Genomic DNA, 17,874 nt, shown 5'->3' on the forward strand with positions numbered 1-17,874 from the left:
AGACACCAAAGGGAAAAATCCTCCAGTTTTGCTTTGCTCCATTCCTTCTAACGAAATGCATGAATAGTAGAACCATAGTAAAGTTCCAAATTCCTATGTTTTCCTTCATTTTTTCTTTGAACCAGTGGCGATTCTAGTAGGTAGTGTTCAACAGGCTGAAGCCTGACCTCGAAATATTTTGTGAGCTTACATTTGGTCCACATTAGTATCATATAATGGCTATCTTGCTAAACTGATCAAAATTGTGGTTCAAAAGAGTATTTAGTTTTCTCCCTATTAACTTTGTGACCACGATTCATTTATTTCTAGATTTGCAACTGCTTTGAACCAAAGGATCCCTGAGGGATCGACATGAATGCAGAGTAACAAAGTGATGTGACAAGTGTACAACCTCTTTGGCATAGCCTTGTCGACCTCGGCATTATTCGGTTGGATGTGGAGGATGGTGATGTTGGTGTGACTGTCGGAGGGGGGGGGGACAAGATCTGAGGCCTCTGGATACGGCACTGAGGGTACTACTCCACTGTGATGGATGGTTCCGTTGTTGGAGCAGCTCCGGTGAGGTGTACGACAGGGAGGCTGAAGCAGGACAAGATAGACAACGTTAATCTGAAGTGGGACTCTAATATCATCTGGAATAGATGATGTAAAATACATCACCAAAAAGTGCTAGATGTAAAATGCATCAGCCGCTCCGACAGATGCTATAAATACTGTTCACTCTGAATTTAACTGAAGAAACTGAACTTTACAATCGAAACCAAATTTTACTATCGAAACTGATTGACCTGTAGCAGAGCATTGCAATTGAAGTTTAGGGCGTTCAAGCACTAGTAGCAGAGAAGCAGTGATCTAAATCAGTAGCGGCTAGAGCAGGTAATGCACTAGCATAAAGCAACTCGTGGAGCAGCACCACGAGCGAGTGCTAAAGCAGCAACTCGTGTAGCTGCCGGAGGTCGTGCAGCAGCAGCAGCAGCGCGAGCGAGAGCAAGATTAGAGCAGCAGCATGAACGAGAGCCAAGAGAGGAGCAGCAGTGTGACCGACAACAATAGCAGAGTAGAGGAGCAGCACGAACGAAAGCAAGAGCAATGCAGCAGCGCGACTGACAGCAACAACAAAGCCGTAGAGCGAGCGAGAGCCGGAGCAGCACCAGCTAGTTCCGGTGTGGAAGTCGCCGTCGAGGAAGCAACGACATGGGGGAGAGACATCATGGATGAAGTGGCCAGCAACGACACCGTCGATGGAGACCCGCCATGGCTGCTCGGTATCGAGCACCGGCAGCCCCGTGAGATCGAATAAAACATAAAATGCAGCAGTGAGTGTAGAACCTACTTGGCGGCGTCGAGTAGGCCTCGACTTCATCGAAGGAATTGGTGAGGGTCCTGCGGTTACGGTGGGGCAGGTCAAGACGGTGTTGTGGGGATGGAGGTGGCGCGATAGATGAGGCGGACATCGGGGCAGCTCTTGGAGGTGGAGGAGTGGGCGGCTGATCCGGTGGGACGACAAGATTGACGACGGATCATCATATGGTGCAGTGGATGAGGGATGGCGAGATGTTGTGGTGGACGACGTCGTCCGGGAAGAGTCTCTGGCCGGGCGGCGGTCAGGAGGCCGACGGAGGAGCATGGGGTTTCACGGGTTCTGGAGGCCTCGGTGTATGAATGGGGGGGGGGATGAAGGGAAAGTTAGGGGGAGCCATGACATAGGGATGCACTTGTCCAAAATGCAGGGTAAGTTATGAACGTAGCCCCACCGATTTTGACCACGCGACGTTGAGGCGGCATTTTCGGCTGATGGGTAGAAGGGGGATTTTGCATGTCTGGGCTACGGGACCGATTTTGGATGATGAGGGAGTTTTTGCGCGCATCGAAATTTAGGGATAACAAGGTGCGGCACGCATTGAAGAGGCGGGAGTTTCACAACAGAAGAGACAAAAGATACTCGAGCTTGAAAATTTCGGGATAACAAAGCGCAGAACCCATGTTCGGCAGAACAAACTTAACATGTACAAAAAAACAGTTAATACAAGACACAAGAGAGTCATGTCCCTTTTCCTATATTGCTATAAATGCCATTGAAAAAACTACAAGAAAAAATTAAAGAAAATCGTGAGAACAAGATTACCCTATACAGTACCAAATCAATTCGCACTACTCAATAACAACAAAAAACAAATCAATTCCCACCACAAGAAAGAGTCATGTCCCTTTTTATTACAAATGCTACGGTGCACCAAAGTTTACATTTTGTTAAATTTTGGAATTATTCCAGGTTCATTTGGCCTTTTTTATACATTAGTTGAGTTTCTAAACATTTAATGTGCATAATTAAAATTTGAACTGCAAGCACATGCTCAGGTGCACCGAAGTTGGTTGAAAAATCACATGTGTGGCCTTGGGTGAATTCTAGGTCCCATGCAAGAAATGGGAATGAAATTCAAACATCTGGGTGTCATGACTCGACCGAGAACAATGAGCAACTTGGTTTTTAAATTCGTATAAATCCAAAAGTCATCTAGAAATCATGAAACTTGTCATGGTGTCATGTCATGGCAGTAACATGATGTGGTAAAAAACTTGGCCGAATTGGAACAAGTTTTGGTATAAGCTTCTTGCAAACCGAAGCTTCTCTCAAGAAGGCTCGTGGTTCTGAGGGGGAACATGTCACCTTTGTGTGCAAAACGATATACACTGCCCCCTTGATTTTTTTACAGAGGCAACATAGAACTATATGACTCCCGTGTTAAATATCAGGATTAGTCCGGGTTTGTTTGGCCTTGTTTATACATTAATTGAGTTTCTGGTCATTTAATGTGCATAATTCAATTTTGAACTACAAGCACATGCTCCAGTGCACCAAAGTTGGTTGAAAAATAACATGTGTGTCCTCGGGTGAATTTCTAGGTCCCAATCAAGAAATGGGAATGAAAATCAAACATCTGGGCATCGTGGCTTAGCCGAGAACATTGAGAAACTTGGTTTTAAAATCCTTGTAAATCCAAAACATGCCTAAAAATCATGAAACTTGGCATGGTGTCATGTCATGGTACTATCATGCCGTGGTAAATTTTTTGGCGGAATATAAACAAGTTTTGGTATAAGCTTCTTACAAACTGGAGCTTTTCTCAAGAAGGCTCGTGGTTCTAAGAGGGAACGTGCCACCTTTGTGTGTGAAATGATATACGCTGCCCCACCTCTTGATTTTCTTTACAGAGGCAACATAGAACTATATGAGTGTCTTGTTGAATTTTGGAATTATTCCGGGTTCGTTTGGCCTTTTATACATTAATTGAGTTTCTGGACATTTAATGTGCATAATTCAAATTTGAACTACAAGCACATGCTCCAGTGCACCAAAGTTGGTTGAAAAATCACATGTGTGTCCTCGGGTAAATTTTTAGGTCCCATCCAAGAAATGGGAATGAAATTCAAACATCTGGGCGTTATGGCTCGGCCAAAAACATTGAGAAACTTGGTTTTTTAATTCCTGTAAATCCAAAACTCGCCTGGAAATCATGAAACTTGGCATGGTGTCATATCATGGCACTAACATATTGTGGTAAAAAACTTGGCCGAATTGGAACAAGTTTTGGTATAAGCTTATTACAAACCAGAGCTTCTCTCAAGAAGGCTTGGATTCTGAGAGGGAACGTGTCACCTTTGTGTGCGAAACAATATACGCTGCCCCCCTTGATTTTCTTTACAGAGGCAACATAGAACTATATGATTGTCGCGTTAAATTTTGGGATTAGTCCGGGTTCATTTGGCCTTGTTTATACATTAATTGAGTTATGGTCATTTAATTTGCATAATTCAATTTTGAATTACAAGCACATGCTCCAGTGCACCAAAGTTGGTTGAAAAATAACATGTCTATCCTCGGGTGAATTTCTAGGTCCCATGCAAGAAATGGGAATGAAATTCAAACATCTGGGCGTTGTGGCTCGGCCGAGAACATTGAGAAACTTGGTTTTAAAATTCTTGTAAATCCAAAACATGCCTGAAAATCATGAAACTTGGCATGGTTTCATGTCATGGTACTATCATGTTGTGGTAAAAAAATTGGCCGAATTGGAACAAGTTTTGGTATAAGCTTCTTGCAAACTGGAGCTTCTCTCAAGAAGGCTCGTCGTTCTAAGAGGGAACATGCCACCTTTGTGTGCAAAACGATATATGCTGCCCCCCTTGATTTTCTTTACGCAGGCAACATAGAACTATATGAGTGTCATGTTAAATTTTGGAATTATTCCGGGTTAGTTTGGCCTTTTTTATACATTAGTTAAGTTTCTGGTCATTTAATGTGCACAATTCAAATTTGAACTACAAGCACATGCTCTAGTGCACCAAAGTTGGTTGAAAAATCACATGTGTGTCCTCGGGTAAACTTCTAGGTCCCATGCAAGAAATGGGAATGAAATTCAAACATCTAGGCGTCATGGCTTGGCTGGAAACATTGAGAAACTTGGTTTTTGAATTCCTGTAAATCCAACATACACAAGATAATCATGCAACTTGGCTTGGTGTCATGACATCGCACCAACATGTTGTGGTAATTTTTTTGTCCGATTTGTGAAGGCGCACACATTAACAATCAACAAAGTCATTTTGGAACATGTGTTGTCACGTTACAGTCCGAAACACAAGTATTATTGAAACCGTGGGCGTTCTACTTACCATTTACGTACCGCCACACGTCCCCTTTTCTTATTAGCTAGGAGGCGCCACAAGGTAGCTATTTGAGTACGAGAGGCGTACGATCAGACCCCTGCGCATGCTTATCGGGAGGATAGCCCTTTGACCTCCATCTGCCGCCCAACTCTCTCCCAAGGTCTCCATTAATGGCGCCCGAGCCCCTGTTTAATGGCGTGGCTATGTCTCATTGACTGAGATTTAAGAGAGAAAAAAGAAAATCTGAAAAGAAAATTTGGTACAGATCTTGATGTAAGATCCGACGGACCTATATAGCATCTACTGCGACTTATAGCAAGACTCATGAATATATAAGGACGACGACAGTGGATAATAATTGTCTTACATATGTAGGAAGATAATTAAAAAAAACACATGCGGCTATGCCCGAAATACACAAGGGCAAAAGAAGGAAGAGGCATACAACTATCTGGCTCGCTGATCTCTACTTTCTTGATGCGTTGCAGGTCGCGTAGACTAGTTCTTGCAGTGAGCGGCGATGATCTCTTTCATCAGTTTCATGTCCTTAATACGCTGCTCGACAGCAACCACGGATTCCTCCACCAGCCTTTCACGCTCGATGCGGAGCATGGCATTCTCGTCCATAAGTTTCTTGACGATGACGCCCGTCCTCTTCAACAAGGCAGCGGTCTCGTCCGCCTGCTTCGCCCTTCCAGCGATATTCGCCCTCAGCAGGTCGTGCTCGGCCCGGAGCTTCGCATTGCCCTCCCCTACTTGCCGGATGACACCCGTAGCCTGTTCAAACGAGGCATTCATCTCGTCCTGCAGCTTCATCCAGCCAGAGATCTGATCCATCTCGCTATGGACGATCGCATGCATGCACCTGTAAGATTCCTCGCCTGCCCGTGAGACATTTTCCCAGGCCGCCGAGGTGCGGGAAGACATCTCTGTTGTAGTCGCGGTGCGGCGGGATATCTTTGCTGCTTCTGCTACGTGGCCGGACCAGTCTGCTGCATCAACGGTGCAGTGAGACCTCTGTGCTTCTTCGGCGATGTGGCGGGACCTTTGTGCTGCTACTGCTGCGCGGCAGGACATGCCGGCTGCTTTTGCAGTGAGGCGGAACATCTTCCATGCTTCCGCTTCCATGCCCGCCTCTCCCTAGTGGTAATCTCTCGAGCCACAACTCACACTGGCCATGGCAGACGCAAGGGAACAATGCTGAATGACTTGTTTGCTTTTGTGGATGAGGAGTTGAGGAGGAATGTGCATTCATCTTGGCATAGTAGTATTTATAACCGAGTACTAATACGCTCCCAAGTGGGAAACGGTTTAGGTTGTGATCGGTGTGAACAGGTTTGCAATTAAATATATCAGTGTGATCCGTGTGAACAGGAGTAGTAATTTGGAATGTGATAAGACGCAAGCTCAAAATTTATTGACGGTTCTAGTTTTGAAGTGTGGCACTATTCCCGGATGGCGTAACGTGGGCACGTGTTCTCGGCCGTGGTGTAGCTATTTTGTAATATGCCATGGTACTTCTTTTTCTACTGCTATGTACGTGCAATAACTGGCACCGTCGGATACATATCTTATGATTATTGGGGCATTCGATAGGAATAGTCTCGTGGCGAGCTATAGACTAATCTTTTTTTCACACACATTACATCGACACATATCATCTCTCTCCCTCTTTCCCCCGCACACACCTAGTCTCTCGGGACTTCTCGCACGCACCATCTCTTGCTCCCTAGGTCGATTCCACCCGGATACACTTGTACTCTGAGTTTAGTATGTTATACACAAAGAGAAGAGGTGCACGCACGCACTCGTCCTCTCACACACACGCCTTTGTAGCTACGAATTGTAGTGTTCTCAACCATCCGATTGGCTCTATCACAGGTTCCCATAGCTCCTTGGCCTTGAGATTGAGAAGTTTAAAACGTGGAGGCTAAGCTGGAGGCACGAGGTTTTGGTTAATGTGCGGGCCGCATGCGGCACCAACATGACATGAGCTTCGTTTGCCTAGTGCGTAGTCGGGTGAGTACTACTAGTAGTACTTTGACGTGTGGCATTAACTCGCACAAGGATGCAACACTTCCTGAACAAACAAGCATATAAGCTTCTTATACTTCTTACCCAAAGGATCTTTATATCCAACAGACACAAAATATCCATTCAACCGTTGGAAATTACTTTAAGTATTGATCTGATGTCGAAGTAATTGTTGTGTTGCCACCAAAACCCACCATCTCTTAAGCTAAAGTAGACTGATCTGACCCCTATATTAGCATATTAACTAAGATAAACAGAAGGCACTATAGAATCATTTAGGAGGTGAGCTTGTCAATCTGAATGTGGAGGGACACCATCCTCGAGAACCCAGCCCCGGCCAGCAGCTTGGGCAGAATTGTGAAGAAGGTCAGCTCCTACACGTCTGCGTCGCCAGGATCCTTGCTACTTGTAACCTCAATTTCCACCTTGACGGCGTTGGTCCTGCCTTTGGGCTCCCCCCGTGGACCGTTCGCCCATAGCTTGGCCGCGTAGTGCGGTAGTGGGGACGCCCCCGCTCTGATGCAGATGACCGACACGGCTATAGGCGCGCCGATGTCGAGCACGCTGCCGACCAAGAAAAAGGCGCGTTCGTCCTCCTCCGCGATCAGCAAGAGCCATGGCTTGGACACTGATGATACGTCCATTTTTCATCATGCATTTATATCAATATTTATTGCATTATGGCCTGTTATTACACATTATATCTCAATGATTATGGCTATTCTCTCTTATTTTACAAGGTTTACCATGAAGAGGGGGGATGCCAGCAGCTGGAATTCTGGCTGAAAAAGGAGCAAATGTTGGAAACCTATTCTGCACAACTCCAAAAGTCCTGAAACTCCACAAAACCACCTTTTGGATTTATTAAGGAATTATGAGCAAAAGAAATAGGCCAGGGGGCCCACACCCTGTCCAGGAGACAGGGGGCGCCCCCCCTATAGGGCGCCCCCTATCTCCTAGGCCCCCTGGTGGGCCTCCAGTGACCATCTTCTGCTATATGAAGGGTTTTGTCCTGGAAAAATTCGTGGGAAAGCTTACGGGACGAAACTCCGCCGCCACGAGGCGGAACCTTGGCGGAATCAATCTAGGGCTCTGGCAGAGCTGTTCTGCCGGGGACACTTCCCTCCGGGAGGGTGAAATCATCACCAACGGTATCACCAACGATCCTCTCATCGGGAGGGGGTCAATCTTCATCAACATCTTCACTAGCACCATCTCCTCTCAAACGCTAGTTCATCTCTTGTATCCAATCTTGTATCCAAAACCACAAATTGGTACCTGTGGGTTGCTAGTAGTGTTGATTACTCCTTGTAGTTGATACTTATTGGTTTACTTGGTGGAAGATTATATGTTTAGATCCTTAATGCATATTATTACACCTCTGATTATGAACATGATTATGCTTTGTGAGTAGTTACTTTAGTTCCTGAGGACATGGGTGAAGTCTTGCTATTAGTAGTCATGTGAATTTGGTATTTGTTCGATATTTTGATGAGACGTATGTTGTCTCTCCTCTAGTGGTGATATGTGAACGTTGACTACATGACACTTCACCATTATTTGGGCCTAGAGGAAGGCATAGGGAAGTAATAAGTAGATGATGGGTTGCTAGAGTGACAGAAGCTTAAACCCTAGTTTATGAATTGCTTCGTTAGGGGTTCATATGGGCCCATATGTTTAATGCAGTGGTTAGGTTTACCTTAATACTCCTTTTTGTAGTTGTGGACGCTTACAATTGGGGTTAATCATAAGTGGGATGCTTGTCCAAGTTAGGGCAGTACCCAAGTGTCGGTCTAACCACATATCAAATTATCAAAGTACCAAACGAGAATCTTACGAACATGATGAAACTAGCTTGACGATAATTCCCAATGTGTCCTCGGGAGCTTCTTCCTTATTATTAGAATTTGTCCAGGATTATCCTTTGCTACATAAAGTATTGGGCCACCTTGCTGCACCTTATTTACTTTATTTACTTTTGCTCGTTACTATTTAACTTATCACAAAACTATCTACCACCTACTATTTCAGTGCTTGCAGAGAAAACCTTACTGAAAACCGCTTATCATTTCCTTCTGCTCCTCGTTGGGTTCAACACTCTTACTTATCAAAAGGACTACGATAGATCCCCTATACTTGTGGGTCATCAAGACTCTTTTCTGGCACTGTTGCCGGGGAGCGTAGCGCTCTTGGTGAGTGGAACTTGGTAAGGAAACAATTATATAGTGTGCTGAAATTTTCTGTTACTTGTCACTATGGAAACTAATCCTTGGAGTGGCTTGTTTGGGGTATCTTCACCCCAATCAGAGGAGCAAAGAGATGTTCCTCAACCTACTGAACTTTATGAAAATATTCACTTTGAGATTCCTTCGGGTATGATAGAAAAACTGCTAGCTAATCCTTTTGCAGGAGACGGAACTTTGCATCCCGACTTACACCTTATCTTTGTGGATGAAGTTTGTGGATTATTTAAGCTTGCAGGTATTCCCGATGATGTTATCAAAAGGAAGGTCTTCCCTTTATCTTTGAAGGCAGATGCAATGACATGGTATAGGCTATGTGATGATACGAGATCTTGGAATTATAAGCGATTGAAATTGGAATTTCACCAGAAGTTCTATCCTATGCATCTTGTTCATTGTGATTGTAATTACATATATAATTTCTGGCCTCGCGAAGGAGAAAGCATCGCTCAAGCTTGGGGGAGGCTTAAGTCAATGTTATATTCATGCCCCAATCATGACCTCTCTCGGGAAATGATTATTCAGAATTTTTATGCTCGGCTTTCTCTTGATAATCGCAACTTGCTCGATACTTCCTGTGCTGGTTCCTATATGCTGAAGACTATTGATTTCAAATGGGACTTATTGGAAAGAATTAAACGCAACTCTGAAGATTGGGGTTCCGACGATGGTAAGGAGTCAGGTATGACACCTAAGTTTGATTGTGTTAAATCTTTTATGGATACCAATGCTTTCCGTGGATTTAGCTCTAAGTATGGACTTGACTCTGATATAGTAGCTACTTTTTGTGAAACTTTTGCTCCTCATGTTGATCTCCCTAAAGAAAAGTGGTTTAAATATAATCCGCCTGTTGAAGTGAAAGTAGTTGCACCTATTACAGTCGAAGAAAAGACTATTACATATAGTGATCCTATTATTCCTACTACTTATGTTGAAAAACCTCCTTTTCCTGTTAGGATAAACGATCATGTTAAAGCTTCGACTGTTGTTCGTAAGAGTAATACTAGGACTTATACACCTCCTGAGCAAATTAATGTTTAACCTAGTATTGCTATGATTAAAGATCTCTTGGATGAAGACTTAGATGGGCATGTTATTTCTTTCGTGGGTGAAATTGCTAATATTGCTAGACCTGATACTAAGACACGTAGACCTGTTATAGGCACGCCTATTATTTCTGTTAAAATAGGAGATCATTGTTATCATGGCTTATGTGATATGGGTGCTAGTGCTAATGCTATACCTTATGATCTTTATAAAGAAATTATGCACGATATTGCACCTGTTGAATTAGAAGACATTGGTGTTACTATTAAGCTTGCTAATAGGGACACCATTAAACCTATTGGGATTGTTAGAGATGTTGAAGTCTTGTGTGGAAAGATTAAATACCCAGCTGATTTTCTTGTTCTTGCTTCCCCACAAGATAATTTTTGTCCCATTATTTTTGGTAGACCTTTCTTGCATACTGCTAGTGCTAAGATTGATTGTGAAAAGAATATTGTCACTGTTGGTATAGATGGTATGTCTCATGAGTTTAATTTCGCTAAGTTTAGTAGACAACCCGGTGAAAAGGAACCATCTAGTAAGGATGAGATTATTGGTCTTGCTTCTATTGCTGCTCCTCCAACTGATCCGTTAGAACAATATTTGCTAGACCATGAAAACAATATGTTTATGAAAGAAAGGGAAGAAATAGATGAAGTGTTCCTTAAACAAGAACCTATGCTAAAACATAACCTTCCCATTGAAATTCTTGGGGATCCCCCTCCACCCAAGGGTGATCCCGTGTTTGAACTCAAACCCTTACCTGATAATCTCAAGTATGCTTATCTTGATGAAAAAGAAATATATCCTGTTATTATTAGTGCTAACCTTTTAGAGAAAGAAGAAGAAAGATTATTGAAAACTCTGAAGAAGCACCGAGCTGCTATTGGATATACCCTGGATGATCTCAAGGGCATTAGTCCCACATTATGTCAACACAAAATTTCAGTGGAGAAAGATGCCAAACCTGTTAGAGATCCTCAAAGACGATTAAATCCAAAAATGAAGGAAGTGGTGAGAAAGGAGATACTAAAATTCCTTGAGGCAGGTATTATTTATCCCGTTGCTGATAGTGAATGGGTAAGCCCTGTCCATTGTGTCCCTAAAAAGGGAGGTATTACCGTTGTTCCTAATGATAAAGATGAATTGATCCCGCAAAGAATTATTACAGGCTATAGGATGGTAATTGATTTCCGTAAGTTAAACAAAGCCACTAAGAAAGATCATTACCCTTTACCTTTTATTGATCAAATGCTAGAAAGGATATCCAAACACACACATTTTTGCTTTCTAGATGGTTCTTCTGGCTTCTCTCAAATAGCCGTGTCAGCGGGGGATCAATCTAAAACTACTTTTACCTGCCCTTTTGGTACTTTTGCTTATAGACGTATGCCTTTTGGTTTATATAATGCACCTGCTACCTTTCAAAGATGCATGATGGCTATATTTTCCATTTTTTGTGAAAAGATTTGTGAGGTATTCATGGATGACTTCTCCGTCTATGGATCCTCTTTTGATGATTGTTTGAGCAACCTTGATCGATTTTTGCAGAGATGGGAAGACACTAGTCTCGTCCTGAATTGGGAAAAGTGTCACTTTATGGTTAATGAAGGCATTGTATTGAGGCACAAGATCTCTGAGAGGGGTATTGAAGTTGATAAAGCCAAAGTTGATGCTATTGAAAAGATGCCATGTCCCAAGGACATAAAAGGTATAAGAAGTTTCCTTTGTCATGCCGGTTTTTATAGGAGGTTCATTAAGGACTTTTCTAAAACCTCTAGGCCTCTGACTAATTTATTGCAAAAAGATATTCCTTTTGTCTTTGATGATGATTGTGTAGAAGCATTTGAAACACTTAAGAAAGCTTTGATCACAACACCTATTGTTCAGCCACCTGATTGGAATTTACCTTTTGAAACTATGTGTGATGCTAGTGATTATGCTGTAGGTGCTGTTTTAGGGCAAAGAGTCGATAAGAAATTGAATGTTATCCATTATGCTAGTAAGACTCTTGATACTGCCCAGAGAAATTATGCTACCACTGAAAAAGAATTCTTAGCAGTTGTGTTTGCATGTGATAAGTTTAGACCTTATATTGTTGATTCCAAAGTTACTATTCACACCGATCATGTTCCTATTAAATATCTTATGGAAAATAAAGATGCTAAACCTAGACTCATTAGATGGGTTCTCTTGCTCCAAGAATTTGACTTTCATATTATTGATAGAAAGGGAGCTGAGAACCCCGTTGCAGACAACTTGTCTAGGTTAGAGAATGTTCTTGATGACCCACTGCCTATTAATGATAGTTTTCCTGATGAACAATTAGCGGTTGTTAATGCTTCTCGTACTGCTCCTTGGTATGCTGACTATGCTAATTACATTGTTGCTAAATATATACTGCCTAGTTTCACATACCAGCAAAAGAAAAAGTTCCTCTATGATTTAAGACATTACTTCTGGGATGATCCACACCTTTATAAAGAAGGAGTAGATGGTATTATTAGACATTGTGTGCCTGAGCATGAACAGGAAGAAATCCTACGCAAGTGTCACTCTGAATCCTACGGAGGACACCACGCTGGAGATAGAACTGCACACAAGGTACTACAATCTGGTTTTTATTGGCCTACTCTTTTCAAAGATGCTCGTAAGTTTGTCGTATCCTGTGATGAATGCCAAAGAATAGGTAACATTAGTAGACGTCAAGAAATTCCTATGAATTATTCTCTTGTTATTGAACCGTTTGTTGTTTGGGGCTTTGATTATATGGGACCTTTTCCTGCTTCCAATGGTTATACACATATTTTAGTTGTTGCTGATTACGTTACTAAGTGGGTAGAAGCTATTCCAACTAGTAGTGCTGATCATAACACTTCTATTAAAATGCTTAAAGAAGTATTTTTTCTGAGGTTTGGAGTCCATAGATATCTTATGACTGATGGTGGTTCACACTTTATTCATGGTGCTTTCCGTAAGATGCTTGCTAAATATGATGTCAATCATAGAATTGCATCTCCTTATCACCCGCAGTCTAGTGGTCAAAGTAGAGTTGAGCAATAGAGAGCTCAAATTAATTTTGCAAAAGACTGTGAATAGATCTAGAAAGAATTGGTCCAAAAAACTTGATGATGCATTATGGGCCTATAGAACTGCATACAAAAATCCTATGGGTATGTCTCCATATAAGATGGTTTATGGAAAAGCATGTCATTTACTTCTTGAACTTGAACATAAAGCATATTGGGCTATTAAAGAGCTCAATTATGACTTCAAACTTGCAAGTGAGAAAAGGTTGTTTGATATTAGCTCACTTGATGAATGGAGAGCCCAAGCTTATGAGGATGCTAAGCTCTTCAAAGAAAAAGTCAAACGCTGGCATGATAAAAGTATACAAAAGCGTGAGTTTAACGTAGGAGATTATGTGTTATTATTCAACTCTCGTTTAAGATTTTTTGCAGGAAAACTTCTCTCAAAATGGGAAGGTCCCTACGTTATCGAGGAGGCCTACCGTTCCGGTGCTATAAAAAATAACAACTTTGAAGGCACAAATCCTAGGGTGGTTAATGGTCAAAGAACCAAGCATTATATTTCAGGTAACCCTATCAATGTTGAAACTAATATTATTGAAACCATAACCCCAGAGGAGTACATAAGAGACACTTTCCAGAATGTTCCAGACTCCGAAAAGGCATAGGTACGCGGTACGGTAAGTATACCGACTCCAAAACAACTCTAATGGCAATTTTCATCAGTTTTGGATTATTTAGGAATTTTAGGAAGAAAGAAGTAGTCCGAAAGGGACACGAGGCCCCCCTGTAGGGCGTGCCCCCTATCTCGTGGGCACCTCGTGTGCCCCCCGGACTCCGTTTTCTTGTATGTTACGTATTTTGGTCGGTAAAAATTCATTATATATACTCCCGAAGGTTTTGGCCACCGTATCACGCAAATATCCTCTGTTTTTGTTTCGAGCTATTCCTGTTGCAGATTCAGAACAAGATGTCGTCCCAAGATTCGGAGGGAGAGAGTTACGTGGCTGATTATATTGCAAATCCAAAAGTATATGTAGATGTGGAACATTATGGCTGGACCACAGAGGAAGAAGAAGACTATGATCCAACGAGGAAGGAGGAGACAAGCTCCGATGAAGAGGATGATCCACTTCCTCAACCTGGTGATATGCATGTGGAGTTCAAGAAATCAAGCCTCTCTAAGGTCCAATCTATCCCACCACGTTTTTTGCAGGAAAGCAAGGCAGCACTATGCAAAAAGATAATGAAACTTGAGCTAGAGAATGAAGATCTGAGGGAGGAAAACTTTAGCCTCAGACGCAAGCTAGAGAAGAAAAATGCAACAATCCCCACTCCGACACCTCCGAAGAAATAATCACATGGGTATGGACACTCCCCTTGGCAACTGCCAAGCTTGGGGGAGGTGCCCTGGTATCTTATCACCATCACACTCCTATCTTTACCGCTTTATTTAGTTCGATCCTTTTAGTAGTATCTTGATCTATTAGTTCGAAGTTTTGATATCAAGTAGTTTTGAGTTTTCGTTGTGATCTCTTTTTGTAAGCGAGTCCGTGTGCTATCTATAATAAAGATTAGTGTTGAGTCAAGGGCTTTGCTATGTTACTATGATCTTGAGAAAGTAGAAAGAACAAAAGAGTTCATATTGATCTTATGGATAGTGATAACTTCAAACATAGAAAGTATGAGGCATAAAAATTGTTGAGAGTTGATGAACATAGCCTTGGTCATCGTTGCAATTAATAGGAAGTGATAAGGAAAGAGGGGTTCACATATAGATATATTATCTTGGACATCTTTTATGATTGTGAAGCACTCATTAAGTATGACATGCTAAAAGAATTGATGTTGGACAAGGAAGACAACGCAATGGTCTATGTTTTCCAACATCTCAGTTAAAGTATATTGTCAGTGACCTTCTGAACATGTTGAGCTTGCGTTTCCCCCTCATGCTAGCCAAAACTCCTTGCACCAAGTAGAGATACTACTTGTGCTTCCAAAATCCCTTAAACCCAGTTTTGCCATGAGAGTCCACCATACCTACCTATGGATTGAGTAAGATCCTTCAAGTAAGTTGTCATCGGCGCAAGAAATAAAAATTGCTGTCTAAATATGCATGACTTATTAATGCAGAGAAAATAAGCTTTGTACGAACTTGTTGTGGAAGTAATAAAAGCGACAGAGTGCATAATAAAGGTCCACATACAAGGGGCAATACAAAGTGACGTTCTTTTGCATTAAGATTTTGTGTATCCAACCCTAAAAGCGCATGACAACCTCTGCTTCCCTCTGTGAAGGGCCTATCTTTTACTTTATGTTTTTACTTTATGCTTGAGTCAAGGTGATCCTCACCCTTCCACTTTTTCATTTTATCCTTTGGCAAGCTCCTCGTGTTTGAAAGGTCATGATACATATATCAAATTGAATGTAAGTTGTCATAGGCTATTATTGTTGACATCACCTAAAGGTGAATATGTTGGGAGGCAACATAATAAGCCCCTATCTTTCTCAGTGTCCGGCTGAAACTCTATAACCACAAGTATTGAGTGAGTGTAACAATTATGGGGGATTACGAGATAGTTGAGTACGTGATCTTGCTGAAAAGCTCTATTATTGACTCATTCTGATGTTACGATAAATTGCAATTGCTTCAATGACTGAGATTATAGTTTGTTAGTTCCCAATGAAGTTTATGAACCATACTTGACATTGTGAATTGCTTATTACTTGAACATAGGAAACCATATGACAATATATATATATATATATATGTGTGTGTGTGTGTGTGTGTGTGTGTGTGTGTTACTGTTATTAGAATGATCATGATGCCCTCATGTCCGTATTTTATTTTTATCGACACCTCTATCTCTAAACACATGGACATATTTCTCGATCTCGGTTTCCGCTTGAGGACAAGCGAGGTCTAAGCTTGGGGGAGTTGATACGTCCATTTTGCATCATGCTTTTATATCAATATTTATTGCATTATGGGCTGTTATTACACATTATATCTCAGTACTTATGGCTATTCTCTCTTATTTTACAAGGTTTACCATGAAGAGGGGGAATGTCGGCAGCTGGGATTCTGGCTGAAAAAGGAGCAAACATGGGAAACCTATTCTGCATAACTCCAAAAGTCCTGAAACTCCTCGAAACCAAATTTTGGATTTATTAAGGAATTATGAGCAAAAGAAATAGGCCAGGGGGCCCACACCCTGTCCAGGAGACAGGGGGCGCGCCCCTATCTCCTGAGCCCCCTGGTGGGCCTCCGGCGACCATCTTCTGCTATATGAAGGGTTTTGTCCTGGAAAAATTTGTGGGCAAGCTTACGGGACGAAACTTCGCCGCCACGAGGCGGAACCTTGGCGGAATCAATCTAGGGCTCTGGCGGAGCTGTTCTGCCGGGGACACTTCCCTCCGGGAGGGGGAAATCATCACCAACGTCATCACCAACGATCCTCTCATCGGGAGGGGGTGAATCTTCATCAACATCTTCACCAGCACCATCTCCTCTCAAACCCTAGTTCATCTCTTGTATCCAATTTTGTATCCAAAACCACAAATTGGTACCTGTGGGTTGCTAGTAGTGTTGATTACTCCTTGTAGTTGATACTTATTGGTTTACTTGGTGGAATATTATATGTTCAGATCCTTAATGCATATTATTACACCTCTGATTATGAACATGATTATGCTTTGTGAGTAGTTACTTTAGTTCCTGAGGACATGGGTGAAGTCTTGCTATTAGTAGTCATGTGAATTTGGTATTCGTTTGATATTTTGATGAGATGCATGTTGTCTCTCCTCTAGTGGTGTTATGTGAACGTCGACTACATGACACTTCACCATTATTTGGGCCTAGAGGAAGGCATAGGGAAGTAATAAGTAGATGATGGGTTGCTAGAGTGACAGAAGCTTAAACCCTAGTTTATGAATTGCTTCGTTAGGGGTTCATATGGGCTCATATGTTTAATGCTGTGGTTAGGTTTACCTTAATACTCCTTTTTGTAGTTGCGGACGCTTGCAATAGGGGTTAATCATAAGTGGGATGCTTGTCCAAGTTAGGGCAGTACCAAAGTGTCGGTCTACCCACATATCAAATTATCAAAGTACCGAACGAGAATCTTACGAACGTGATGAAACTAGCTTGATGATAATTCCCAATGTGTCCTCGGGAGCTTCTTCCTTATTATTAGAATTTGTCCAGGCTTATCCTTTGCTACATAAAGGATTGGGCCACCTTACTGCACTTACTTTTTATCTTATCAGAAAACTATCTATCACCTACTATTTCAGTGCTTGCAGAGAAAACCTTACTGAAAACCGCTTATCATTTCCTTCTGCTCCTCGTTGGGTTCGACACTCTTACTTATCGAAAGGACTACGATAGATCCCCTATACTTGTGGGTCATCAACTGACACTTGCAGCTGAAGCACCTTGCCGTACTGGATCCTGTGCACGGGCATTGGATGCGCGATGCTGATGTGGTGGGATAGCACCAGCGGTGGGCCTTCATAGCCGCAGACGGGCACGTGGCATTTGTAGGGTGCGAGCGGACACACGCTCTGGTGATCGGCGAGCTTGTGGTAAGTGACGTAGAGCCCACAACCTTCGTGCGGGCACTACCCCCTCACAGAGGAGAGAACGGCCTCCATCGCCGTGTTCCGCTCGTTGAAGCCGCCGCTGCGCTTGAACTTCTGGCACTGCCGCTGGTTCCCTGGGTGCTCGTTGCGGCTGTACGCGCAGGCCAGGTGCCCTCCTTTGCATTGCACACATAAATGAACAACACATCAATCAAGAAACCTGCACCTTTCTCAATCAGCCGAACGGATGAGATGTATTTGAACCTCAT

The sequence above is a fragment of the Triticum aestivum genome, chromosome 7B, assembly GCF_018294505.1.
Source record: "Triticum aestivum cultivar Chinese Spring chromosome 7B, IWGSC CS RefSeq v2.1, whole genome shotgun sequence".
Lineage (NCBI taxonomy): Eukaryota > Viridiplantae > Streptophyta > Magnoliopsida > Poales > Poaceae > Triticum > Triticum aestivum.